This window comes from Phocoena phocoena, chromosome 1, assembly GCF_963924675.1.
Source record: "Phocoena phocoena chromosome 1, mPhoPho1.1, whole genome shotgun sequence".
In the NCBI taxonomy this organism is placed as follows: Eukaryota; Metazoa; Chordata; class Mammalia; order Artiodactyla; family Phocoenidae; genus Phocoena; species Phocoena phocoena.
Window position 1 is genome coordinate 177694374 of NC_089219.1, and position 9938 is coordinate 177704311.

At 40.6% G+C, this 9938-nt stretch overlaps 1 pseudogene; it reads left to right on the forward strand.

Moving 5' to 3' along the window:
* The first annotated feature begins 684 nt into the window (after positions 1–684).
* LOC136118677 (eukaryotic translation initiation factor 4 gamma 2 pseudogene) lies at positions 685–3703 on the forward strand (annotated as a pseudogene).
* Positions 3704–9938: the final 6235 nt, after the last annotated feature.

Consider the following 9938-nt stretch of genomic DNA (forward strand, 5'->3'; position numbering starts at 1 on the left):
CCTACACACAAACTCTGCTATTACTCATCCCCAGACTCTATCGCGGGGTGGGGGTGGAGGGTTACTTTCTCCTGCCGCTGCTAACACAGCCCACCTGAACAGGACCTTCTCTCTGTTCTTCTCCTGCTACCCAAGGGTTCCTTTGTTCACTGCTCAACTCAAGTATCACACTTACCACAAAAACTGTCTCTACTATACTCCTCCAGGCATATATATCTCTCTCCAAAGTTCCTATAGCTGTCTGAAATCCACGCAGTACTTCATCACAACGAATAACTTCATTGCTCCCCTTGTATTCATACTAATCTTATCACAGTTGTGTACCTTGTCATCCCACTGGAATGCCACCGAATTGACAGCAGCGACCATGAACCTTGAATTCTCTACATTTGGACTGTATTTCCCAAAGGGCCTATCAGACTCCAGAGCACTTGGTAAACAGTAATGTGTGGTCTTTGATGAATGAGTGAATTAACATTACCTTGGGGAAAAAACCCATACTGCAGTTAATTCCCCTTTGTATTTAAGAACTCATCCAAGAAAACAGTGTTTTCAATTTAGCCCCCCGAGGGCCATACAAATCCCCAGAGATTTTTTTCTACGTCTATATGTAACTGTACTTAAAAAAAAAAAAAACTTAAAAAAAAAGTTTAAATTCTCAAGGAAATTTCTCAGAAATTAAGAATGGAGGCCAGCAGCGAGCCGGAGCTCTATGGAGGTGGTGGCTGCAGCAGCGACTCTTTTGAGCTGAGAGTTTCGGGCCAGTCCCGACTCCTTCCTCCCCCTTCCCTCCCCCTTTTGTTTTCCGTTCCCCTCCCCCTCCCTTCCCTGTCCCCACAACCGGATCCTGAGGCGGCAGCTGCAGTGGCAGCTGCTGAGTTCTCGGTGAAGGTTTTTCATTTGTTCCATCCCCTTCCCTCCCCACCCCATCCGTTAATATTATTCTTTCGAAGAGTCTTCGTTGTCAAGCCGCCGAAGCGGAGAGTGCGATGGTAGAAGCGGCTGCTTCTCGTTCCAGTGCTTCTTCGGGCGGAGGAGGAAGTAGGGGGGCACCTCAGCACTGTCCCAAGACTGCTGGCAACAGCGAGTTCCCGGGGAGGACGCCAGGGCAAAACGCGCAGAAATGGATTCCTGCGTCAAGCACTAGACGAGATGACGACTCCACAGCAAACAACTCCGCAAATGAAAAAGAACGACAGGATGCAATCTTCAGGAGAGTAAGAGGCATACTCTGGAAGCTCACTCCTGAGAAGTTTGACAAGCTACGCCTTGAGCTCCTCAGTGTGGGTGTAGAGTGTAAACCCATCCTTAAAGGGGTCATACTGCTGATTGTGGACAAAGCCCTAGAAGAGCCAAAGTATATAGCTCACTGTATGCTCAGCTATGTCTGCGATTGGCAGAAGATGCACCAAACTTCGATGGCCCAGCAGCAGAGGGTCAGCCAGGACAGAAGCAAAGCACGACATTCAGACGCCTCCTAATTTCCAAATTACAAGAGGAATTTGAAAACCGAACCAGAAATGTTGATGTCTGTGATAAGCGTGAAAATCCCCTCCTCCCCGAGGAGGAGGAACAGAGAGCCATTGCTAAGACCAAGATGCTGGGGAACATCAAGTTCACTGGAGAACCTGGAAAGCTTGATCTTATTCATGAATCTATCCTTCATAAGTGCATCAAAACACTTTTGGAAAAAAAGAAGAGAGTCCAACTCAAAGATACGGGAGAGGATTTGGAGTGCCTCTGTCAGATAATGAGGAGAGTGGGACCTAGGTTAGACCAGGAACGAACCAAGTCCTTAATGGATCAGTACTTTGCCCGAATGTGCTCCTTGATGTTAAGTAAGGAATTGCCGGCGAGGATTCGTTTCCTGCTGCAGGATACCACAGAGTTGAGAGAACACCACTGGGTTCCTCGCAAGGCTTTTCTTGACAGTGGACCAAAGACGATCAATCAAATCCGTCAAGATGCAGTAAAAGATCTAGGAGTGTTTGTTCCTGCTCCTATGGCTCAAGGGATGAGAAGTGACTTCTTTCTGGAGGGACCGTTCGTGCCACCCAGGATGGAAATGGATAGGGACCCACTTGGAGGACTTGCTGCTATGTTTGGACAAATGCCAGGTAGCGGAATCGGTACTGGTCCAGGAGTTATCCAGGACAGATTTTCACCCACCATGGGGCGTCATCGTTCAAATCAACTCTTCAATGGCCATGGGGGACACATCATACCTCCCACACAATCGCAGTTTGGGGAGATGGGAGGCAAGTTTATGAAAAGCCAGGGGCTAAGCCAGCTGTCCCATAACCAGAGTCAGGGACTCTTATCCCAGCTGCAAGGACAGTCGAAGGATATGCCACCTCTGTTTTCTAAGAAAGGACAGCTTAATGCAGATGAGATTAGCCTGAGGCCTGCTCAGTCTTTCCTAATGAATAAAAATCAAGTGCCAAAGCTTCAGCCCCAGATAACTGTGATTCCTTCTAGTGCACAACCACCACGCACTCAGACACCACCGCTGGGACAGACACCTCAGCTTGGGCTCAAAAGTAATCCACCACTTATTCAGGAAAAGCCTACCAAGACCAGTAAAAAGCCACCACCATCAAAGGAAGAGCTGCTTAAACTAACCGAAACTGTTGTAACCGAATATCTGAATAGTGGAAATGCAAACGAAGCTGTCAGTGGTGTAAGAGAGATGAGGTCTCCTAAACACTTTCTCCCCAAGATGTTAACCTAAGTAATCATCCTGTCACTCGACAGAAGTGATGAAGATAAAGAAAAAGCAAGTTCTCTGATCAGTTTCCTCAAACAGGAAGGGATGGCCACAAGTGACAACTTCATGCAGTCTTTCCTGAATGTATTGGACCAGTGCCGCAAACTGGAGGTTGACATCCCCTTGGTGAAATCATACTTAGCACAGTTTGCGGCTCGTGCTATCATTTCAGAGCTGGTGAGCATTTCAGAACTAGCTCAACCACTGGAAAGTGGCACCCATTTTCCTCTCTTCTTACTCTGTCTTCGGTAATTAGCTAAATTACAAGATTGAGAATGGTTAACAGAGCTTTTCCAACAAAGCAAGGTCAATATGCAGAAAATGCTCCCAGAAATTGATCGGAATAAGGACTGCATGTTGGAGACCTTGGAAGGAGAGGAACTGAGTTTCTTATTCCCACTCCTCAAATTGGAGAAGGAACTGTTAAAGCAAATAAAGTTGGGTCCATCTCCTCAAACCATATGTAAGTGGATTAAAGAGAACATCTCTCCCAAACTTCATGTAGATAAAGGATTTGTGAACATCTTAATGACTAGCTTCTTACAGTACATTTCTAGTGAAGTAAACCCACCCAGTGATGAAACAGATTCTTCCTCTGCTCCTTCCACAGAACAGTTAGAGCAGGAAAAACAACTGCTTCTTTCCTTCAAGCCAGTAACGCAGAAATCTCTTCATGTTCACGTTGATCTACAAGTCAGTGCCCTCTGTGCTCTTCAGGTGCACTGCTACAATAGCAACTTCCCTAAAGGCATGTTACTCTGCTGTTTTGTTCACTTCCATGACATGGAGGTTATTGAAGGAGAAGCTTTCTTGGCTTGGAAAGAAGATATAACCCAAGAGTTTCCAGGGAAAGGCAAGGCTTTGTTCCACATGAATGAGTGGCTAACCTGGCTAGAAACTGCTGAAGAAGAAGAATCAGAAGAAGAAGCTGGCTAAAAAAAAACAGCCAAAGCCTTAAATTGTGCAAAGCGTACTTCTGCTATGATGTTACTGCATTCGACCTAACCACTGCGAAAATTCGTCTCGCTGTAACGTTTTCACAATATTTAAAGCAGAAGCACGTCAGTTAGGATTTCCTTCTGCATAAGGCTTTTTTGTAGTGTAAAGTCTTAATCATAGTCTACCATCAAATATTTTAGGAGTATCTTTAATGTTTAGATAGTATATTAGCAGCATGCAATAATTACATCATAAGTTCTCAAGCAGAGGCAGTCTATTGCAAGGACCTTCTTTGCTGCCAGTTATCATAGGCTGTTTGAAGTTAGAAAACTGAATAGCAACACTGAATACTGTAGAAATGCACTTTGCTCAGTAATACCTGAGTTGTTGCAATATTTGGTTGTTACAGAAAATTGTTTAACTGTAATTGATGGTTGTTGCCGTAATAGTATATTGCCTGTATTTCTACACTGGGCTTTATGTGCTAGATTTTAATATCCTTGAGCCTGGGCAAGTGCACAAGTCTTTTAAAAAGAAACAGGGTTTACTTGTACAAAATTGACCAGTTCTGAGAGGTCGTAAATGCCCTTAAAGTGGTCTTTGTGGGTGTGAGACAAATGGTGAGAATTTGAATTGGTCCCTCTTATTATAGTATTGAAATTAAGTCTACTTAATTTATCAAGTCATGTTCATGCCCTGATTTTATATACTTGTATCTATCAATAAACATTGTGATACTGGGAAAAAAAAAAAAAAAAGAATGGAGAAAAAACTCCAAGTTTTAAAGCGCCTCCTCTTTTTCCAAAACAGCATTTTCTCTATTCTTAAAAAAATAGGTCACTTGACCTGAAATAATCATAATAAAAATAACAAAAAATTGAGATGCTAAAGAATATCCTGTTATATCAAGTGATTGTAGTATTCATTCTTTATTACTTTGTGCATAAATTTCCTGAAAACTCAAGCCTTTATAGCTCCACATGTTCCGTTCTGCTTGCATTGGTACTCACCTCTGCTTTAGTGCAGAGCATATTTTCCAGGGGTAAATACTTCTTTGTATCTCAGACTCATTTATCTCCACATCAACTTACCTCATTGCAGATAAGAAAATGCAGAAGACTCCGGCTGAGGCCGTGCTCTGTCATGGTTTCTCGTTCCTAGGAACACATGGAAGCAACTCTAAACTGCTGTGGATTCTGCTGTTAGTCTGTTAACTAAATAGGGGTGAATTTTCTATGAGGAAAATATTACCAGTAAATGTTTTTGTTTTAATTAGGGCCTGGTTAAGTTGCTAAAGGACTGAGTGAATCAAATTACAACACAATTGATCTTCAAAGTTTGGCTTCCCACACATCACAGATATCCATCTAAACCAAATGTAATTCTCAAGCATGGTTTATGTCAAGAAAATAACTGCTTATTGAAGCTGCCGTGAAGTGCATTCACCCACGCTTTTAACAATAACAAGTCTTACTGTTTTGACACCTTTTCAGGCCTAGTTCGGGGTGGGGGACAGTGCCCAAGGGGGGTGTTCTGTGGTCTTGTGAAATCAGGAAACATTTAAAAATGCAACATAACACAGATTTCAAAAAAATACAGACATTTCCAGAGACTTGACAATGTTGCTTTGTATTGTGAATCTTCAAAAAGGGAATAGAGGGTTTCCTACTTCGAAAACTTACTTGGAGTAACTTACGACAACTACAGAAGACACAGCCTAAGACACAAGTGTTCCATATATATTTGCAAGTGATTTGAGAGGCAGCATCATTACAATATGGACTGGAGGCAGACAGGCTGAATTCTTCCCCTACCTCGGTCAGTAATCAGCTGACAAGTAACTGGCAAGGCCTTGGACAAAGCATTTTTGTCCCCAGGCCTTAGTTTCCGATTTGTAAAGTGGAGATAAAGTCGTAAGATTACTGTGAAAATCAAATTAATAAATTCATAGTGAAGGTGCTATATAAACTGAAAAGCACTGCATGAATATGAGTACATATTCTATTTTTATTATAATATTCCAATACATTTCCTTACAGACTCATAATACTTGCTTTTTCTAATTAGAAGTCCTATTCTCTGAGTCTATATTAGTACAAAATAAAGCAATTTTCTGGGCTTCCCTGGTGGCGCAGTGGTTGAGAGTCTGCCTGCCAACGCAGGGGACACAGGTTCGTGTCCCGGTCCGGGAAGATCCCACATGCCGCGGAGCGGCTGGGCCCGTGAGCCATGGACGCTGAGCCTGCGTGTCCGGAGCCTGTGCTCCGCAACGGGAGAGGCCACAACAGTGAGAGGCCCGCGTACCGCAAAAAAAAAAAAAAAAAAAAAAAAATCAATCTTCTATCTGATATAGCTGTCTAACTATAGGATCAGGTCATGCAAATATATGACTATGTTTTAAAGTCCTTCTAATTTTCAAATTAAAAAAATGTTTTCAAATAGGGAATAGAAGTATAAATTTACTTGTGTTTTGAAGCAGTAGGAAGATAAACCAAAAACTATTTTAAAATGGTTACTATGGGGCAAGAAACAGAAAAAGGAACTGAATGTCCAAATATGTATTTACTTGGGAACCCTGTAAAAGCCTTATGTAATCAAAAAGTATAGCTATTTCAGAAATAAAAAGCTAAGCAATTCCTAAAAAATGAAAAAAAAAGAATCTAATTGCATAACAAATTGTTGACATAAACACACGGAAAAGAATAATTAAAATGCAATATTTTTACAGTCCATCACTAGGGAGATATATCCTAAGGATAAAAATTACCACAAATAAATCACAGGCTGCATTCGGTAGGTTTATTATTAAAGACATTGGTATTGTTATTTTGAAATTATTATATGTGTACGGTTTAGGATAAATCAAACGAGTAATTAGGTGTATGTCATGTCACCAAGATTTTCAATATAAGAAAATGTGGAAAGAAAAGCATAAAACCAAATAAATTAATACACAGTAATCATACATTTGAAATAGAAATATCATTTTGGATACACAATTTTTTTCTTATTCTAAAAAATACACATTCTCATTGTTATGGACTGAATGTTTGTTTCCCCCCAAAATTCATTTGTTGAAGCTCTAATTTCCAGTGTGATATATTTAGAGGCAGAGCTTTTGGGAGGTAATTAGGTCACAAGAGAGAGCCCTCAAAAGAAGAGACAGGAGAGAAATGACCTCTTCTCCTTCATGTGAGGTTACAGCAAGATGGTGGCTAGCTACGAGCCAGGAGGCGGGCTCGCACCAGACACCAAATCTGCTGGCACCTTGATCTTGGACTTCCCAGTCTCCAGGACTATGAGAAATAAATGTTGTTGTTTAAGCCATTCAGTCTATGGTATTTGTTAGAGCAGCCTGAGCTGACAAAGACACCTAACTTCATTTATTTATCTTTTTTAAAAATACATATTATGTAAATACCTGTTCACTGAGCGGTTCCAGAAGCAAAAGCAAATCGATAGCAATGACCACTTCTGGGGCTTCGATTCTGGTCTCAGAACTTAATTTTCCTCCTTGTGAAACTGATTGATTCCAGGTCTGAGTGGAAAACACGTTGAATAGATCTTTGGCATCTTGTGCTGAAAAGCAAGAAAGCTATCAACGATTATAGATGTCAAAGAAAAGAGACAGAGGAAACAATTAGAGCAGCTCCCACTGGTTAATTTGTGGAATAGTTTGAGCATCGATGGAAATGACTGGAAAGGCCTGAAACAGATCTTATAGATATGTAAAATCATGAGTTAGTAATTATACAAAAAAAATTGCACGTGCTCATTGGTTACCTTTGATAGTTACCAGAAGGTTCAAAAAATTGATTTAAAAAAGGGAAAGGATTATGCGTGATGTATTCTGTTGTTTCTGTGTAGAGTTTATTTCATGCTGTTTTTCTAGGGTATCCGCTGCTTCAACTTAGGACAATTCATAAGGTCACCAGGCTGCCAAAGCCCATCGTGGAAATAAAGCCATTGTTGAAGGCACTGTTGAGACTGATCACAGGTCAGCTTCTGCCTCTTCACCCCTGGTCCTTCTTCTCCCAAGAGCACTACCTAATAAATACCGTGGATGCTAATCTCCATCACAGGGTTTGCTTCTCAAGAGACCCAACCTATTGCAAGCGATCACTGCCATGTGTTGTCTAAGAAAGTACATACTAAGATAGGATTTTAGAGCTGAATCTCTTGTTCCTCAGTTGGCAATGAGAACCCCTTCACGGATGGCAAGTGGCGCTCAGATGGACTCTGGCACAAGGTGGCAGTGTAATTGCTAATATTTTCACCAGTCTGGCATACTGGTGGAAGGAAATGCATTAGCTGGTGCAGGGTGTCAGACATTTGAGAAACGGGGGAAATGGGAACAGTAAGGAACAGAATTGGGTGAGCTTAAGTGATACTCTGGAAAAATAAAATAACTGAGACTTTCTTTTAAATTTTGCTTAACATACCATACTTAGGGATGCTTTCTGGAGAAAATAACTGGTTAGGAAAATGCATAATGGAATGATATCTGTCCGTATACGTCAACTAAAATACATCGTGTTGCACAATTCTTAATGTGATTTCTACTTTGTGTTTTTAAAATCTAGATAGTTCTGTATATAGATAATTCAAAAGTTTGGAAATATATATACAAAAAGTCCACAGTGATCACCTTTAAAGAGTAAGAGTAAAGAAATACTAACTCTATTTTACATATTTCTATGCCTTTTGATTTTTTATACTGAGTGTGTGTTAATGTTAAGTGGGATGAAGTATAAATATTCCTTTTTAAGGAATTTAATGTATAGGTATATATGTAAGTGTATATGTATACATATGCATATATATATGTATGTTTTAATATATATTCTTATTTAATGAGATTAAGTATAAATATTTCTTTAAGAAAAAAGAATACCATTGTTGGTTTTACAAGTTTTAGTAATCTGTTCCTATCATCCTTTTCTCTCTATCAAAACAAATTTTTAATTCTGTACTAGGCCATGGATTTTTCAAAATTATGTTCCCTGACCATAAAGAACTTCAGTAAAATTAACCTTCATCTTTTATGTATTTAAAACGATCTTTACCTTAACTTCACTCAAGTAAGAGCATTTATTAAATTATTTTGTAGGGGACATTAAATTGAACTGGGCCTTGTGCTATAAGGAAGCGTGTAAAAAGTCACAGGAGACCAGCCCTAATGAGAATACATTGCATAAGCTACAAAAACATAGTTAAAAATAATCAGAGAGTTGAGGAAAGAAACTTAAAGGAACAAATTCCAAAAAGTGTTGAGCCCTTCCTGGTAGAGAAGTGAGCCACACTGCTTTCCTCCATGAAGGAAAGGTGTAGAAAAAGGAGGAAACTACCATAGAGTAAGAAGAAACTACCCAAACTCTTAATTACCTCTCAATGACTGTGTGAGGCCTCGTGTGATGAATTAGCATTCCCCAGGAGCCCCAGCCTCAGAGCAAGTCTGCTCCCACCCGCCGTTTCCCCACAGACCTTCCTGCACGTGGACGTACAGCTGTGGACAGGGCAAGGCACATAGGGCCTTCCTAAGAGAAGCAGCCTGCTGTGGACTGGGGACATGGCAAGAAAAGTCCATCTGAGGCACTTGAGGCTCTCAATGGATGCAAGCAATCACTACTGATGTTTGACGGTGAGGCAGGAAGAGGAAGAGAGATCTCCCAAGGGTCAGAAATCTAAAAGGGCGAATAAATAAATAAAGAGCACTCTGAGCAATTAAAAATCTAGCAGCCGGAGTGCAGAAAGTAACTTGGCTATAAAGCATATGAGAGCCTTGAGATCTGGCTCAGATCCAAGTGCTATCAAAGGGAAAGTCCCGATCCAACCTTCAGAACATTTGAAGCCAGTGGTGACCTAAAATTTACTGAAGCTACAGCAGAGTAGAGACAGCTGACTTTAACCAGATTATAGCGACTTAGCCGCCCAGTCTAGAGGCTTGACAGAAAAAAAGACGCTTGATTTGGGGGAGGGGGGTAGTAAATAATATTACTTCAGTCTTTACTGTTCTTTTACTCACAATCCCATCATAAAATCCAGAATTTTGAGACTTCCTAAGTGAGAAGAAATGATCTGTTTGAAACAATACATAGTCAAGAGAAAGAAGCCCACAGATGGCATGTTGGAATTATCACAGGGACTTTAAAATATTTACAATAAATATTATAAAGAATCTAACAGAAATGGCATTCAACATATGAAAACAGATGATGAATTACAGCAAAAA